This window comes from Parasteatoda tepidariorum, chromosome 6 (genome assembly GCF_043381705.1).
Source record: "Parasteatoda tepidariorum isolate YZ-2023 chromosome 6, CAS_Ptep_4.0, whole genome shotgun sequence".
In the NCBI taxonomy this organism is placed as follows: Eukaryota; Metazoa; Arthropoda; class Arachnida; order Araneae; family Theridiidae; genus Parasteatoda; species Parasteatoda tepidariorum.
In genome coordinates, this window is record NC_092209.1 from 6,719,407 (window position 1) to 6,723,488 (window position 4,082).

Consider the following 4,082-nt stretch of genomic DNA (forward strand, 5'->3'; position numbering starts at 1 on the left):
ATAATAAATTAAATTTTACTTCATTTTATTTAATTAGAACTAGAAAATAATCATAACATTTTGAAAAAATTTAAAAAATCATTGTTTTTCTGAATTTTTAAAAATTTATTTTCAAAAATCAATTTAAAGGGGGTCCCAGGCCATGGCCAATCCAGCCCTGCAGCGGTTAATTTTTTTGAAGCCTTAGCACAACTTAACTGCAATAAAGTGGCGTATCACACAAGCGTTTGAATTCTTTAAAAGCATTAGTGAGTAAAAACCCTATGAATCGAATTTACTAAACCAAGAATCATAAATTAAAAGACTGTAACTAGAAAATATTTATTCGTAGCCCGGAACAAGTTAGCAAACTCTGTTAATTCAATGTTAGGATAATAAGCGAATTTGAGTAATTAGCTTTTGACGTGTTTGATTCGTGATAATTCCATCGCAAATTTCTGTCGATTTATAAACGTTTTCCGGCAGCTATCTATTGATTTTTTAAATTCCGATTAATTCGAATTTATTAAAGGCACTCATTTCGCAACGATTCCGTCACAAATACACGTCATTTTCGATCGTTTCCACAAGGTTAATTAAATTTCGACGTTAATACAATACGTATTTAAATTATCTCCTTTTGACGACTTGGATCTGCGACGACTTCTTAGTAAATCTACGATGTTTGCGGTTCGTTTTTCCGCTGTTTATGTGATTTTTTTTAGCCATTTCTGCGTAAATCGATATTTTTAATACAGTAGGGAACCGATTATCCGGAACGATCGGGACCATCGCTATTCCGGATAACTGATTTTTCCGGTTTTCTGAATTTCTACAAAAAGCCGTTTTTTTATTGTTAAACCCAACTAAAAAAAAATTTTTTGGNTACAGTAGGGAACCGATTATCCGGAACGATCGGGACCATCGCTATTCCGGATAACTGATTTTTCCGGTTTTCTGAATCTCTACAAAAAGCCGTTTTTTTATTGTTAAATCCAACTTAAAAAAAAGAAAATATTTGAATGTAATCTTAAAAGGAAGAAAAAAACGATGAAGTAATACTCTAATGATTATTTCCAAAATGATGGCAAGGTAAACAAACATCTTTAAAAAAAGAACGAAAAATCCTGAAATCTTATGAGGAAAAACGCATTTTTTTGGAAAAAAAATGGCTGGAAAATTTATCGAATTTCGTTCCGGTTTTTTGATCTTCCGGTTTTCTGATTTCCGGATAACGGNCTGAAATCTTATGAGGAAAAACGCATTTTTTTGAAAAAAAATGGCTGCAAAATTTATCGAATTTCGTTCCGATTTCTTGATCTTCCGGTTTTCCGGATAACGGGTTGTGTACTGTACGATAAACGAATTTTAAATTTGAGTCATCCCTTTTTGGTGAGCTCGGTTTGCAAAGATTTTAACGTAAACTCACACTGTTTTCTGATCCGTTTTTTAGAACGTTTCTCGCTAGTTTTTCAGATGTTGATGTTTTTAATACGATGTTATTACAATACGCGAATTTCAAATTCAAGGCCAGAAAACATGTAACCTTGAGTCGGTACTTTCTTTATATTGTCATGAAAATGTTTACTCTAAAAACCTTTTTTTAATGAAGCAAAAATATTGCAGTTTCAAACCTTTCATTCTAAAAGTATTAAAAATTATTTTTTAAAGCTTTTCCAAAAAAGTATTGTCATTTAAAATATCATGAAAAGGTGGATTTTAGCTGAGCACACAAGAATTTGCGAATAAAAACCTTATACTTACCTAGATTTAAGATTATTTTCACCTCGAGATTAGTTTTATTAAAGGATTTTTTCACGCTTGAAAACCCTAAATCAACCTCGATTTAAGGTTTTTATATAGAAGGTTGTTTTCCAAGGTTTTGGATTAGGGTAAAATAGAGCAGATTGTCTCAGGTCTCGTTTTAAGGTTGTACACGTAAACCGCATAACAAACCTTTTTAAGTTTACATTGAAAAGTTTTTGCTGAGTAAAAATAAACCTTATTTTGCTACCTGGGAAGGTATCAATTATAATCTTTCGGTTTGTAACTATTTTTTCATAAATTTACATAGTTTTACGATCGTTATTTATCGTTTTTGAGCCATTTTCGTGTAATTTTTCAATTTTAAATACTATTAATAAGGTATTATTAAGGCACACAAATTTCGAATTTAGGTTATTAAGAGGTTGAAAAGAAAAAATTCCATAACTTTCTTTTTAAAAAAATCGTGATTTTTCCAAGGTAGGTAGGTAGGCATTTTAGGCCCTGGTAGGTAGGCCCCTGCTTATGCTGATCAAAGTGGTCACCCACGTGCTTACTGACAGCAGCCAGTGATGCTTGACTGCGGTGTTTACCTGGAAACCGTGTCTTTAAGATCAGTCCACTGCTGGACATTTTTTTTTCAAATTCGTGACATTTGTAATTTTTGTGACCGGTAGATACTTTGTCACCTCATCTTTAAAAATAAAAAAAACATAAGTTGTATTACGTTAAACAATAATAAAATAAAAATAATGAAATAAAAAATAATAAAATAAAACGATAATATTGGGAGTACAAATTAGTTTGGTCCGTTTTTTTGTGGTAAAAAATGCATTTATAACAGAAAAAAATGACAGATTAATCAAAGTATTGCCCATCGCTGGCTACTACTTTTTTCCACCTCTCAGGCAATTTTCGAATTCCATCTCGAAAAATTGTCTAGCCTTTTTCGTCTTGTCAAGTTAGGAGCCAATTTTCGATTTCTGCGAAAGAAGTGAACCGGTGCCCTGCCAAATCGTGTTGCATCCGTCCGAAGAAGATCAATCAGAAGGAGCAATGTCCGGCGAATACGGCGGGCGCGGTAAAATATCCCACTTGAGCGCTTCCAAATAATTTGTACGACTTTTGCGACATCAGGCCGACCGTTATCACGCAGAAGAATAACTTTTCATGTCTTTGCTCGTATTCCGGCCGTTTTTCTCGTAATGCACGGGTCAAACGAATCAATTGTAGCCTATACCGATCGCCCGTAACGGAATCACCAGGTTGTATCAGCTCATAGTATACAACACCATTCACCATTTTTGAAACGTCGAAACCATTCCCTTAATGATTTATCAGTTCGAACATTGTCATCATAAACTTCTACAAGCATTCGATGCGCTTCAGTTGCACTTTTCTTCCAATTAAAGCAGAAACGTAAAACCTTCCACAAATGCTGCTCAGTTACCACAAAATTTGACATATTCAACAAAGTAAAAAACAGGGTTTTTGCATGAAACTAAGAACGGTATAAACTGAATATTATTGACTGATATCTAACCAGTGGCGTAGCTACCTAGGGGCTAGGCGGGGCAGTGCCCCGGGGCCCTCAAGCTCAGGGGGCCCTCGAATCCTTACCAGAATTCTCGATCGAAGTGAACTTTTGGAAATTTCTACCATTTTCAAAATAAATATGACAGGTTGCAACCCCACTTTAATCATGACAACTCAGTTGAGAGAAATTCAAAAGTTATGCCTAGGGAATTCCCCTAAATTCTTTCTGTAGGTTGGCAGTGTTGTCAATTTGACGGATAGTGAATATGTGCGTTTTATTATTCACGTTTTATTATTCGAGTTAAGATTTTTTTTTCAAGAACGGTTAAAAATTAATGCTGTATCAGGAGTAAGTAAGTTAATGTCAATAAACTTTTTTGTACTGGTCAATATAGTGGTTCAATTTTATTTGATTTTACCATTCATATTGATGTCCGTTAAGTCAATAAATCGTGTCAAATCTATAGATTTCGGCTACAGCTCATTGTATAACGCGAAATATCGTGAAAAAATGCAAGTCACCTGCAGTAGGTACATTAATTCAGGTCCGCGGGCAGAAGATCGTTCATGGTCTCTGTAATGCCTTTCCTTTCCAATAAATAAGCAGATCAGATTTTTAAAACAATAAAACTTAACTTTATTTAAAAACAAAAGAAATAGGCATTGTTTTCCAGTAAGACTTTCCAGCTCTTAGAATACCAAGGAAGACCCTCTCCCGATTATATCAAACATACATCTACCTTTCTCTCTCTCGCATCCCTCCGACGGGATGACAAAATGCGCCAAGTGCGCCTTAAAAGGTC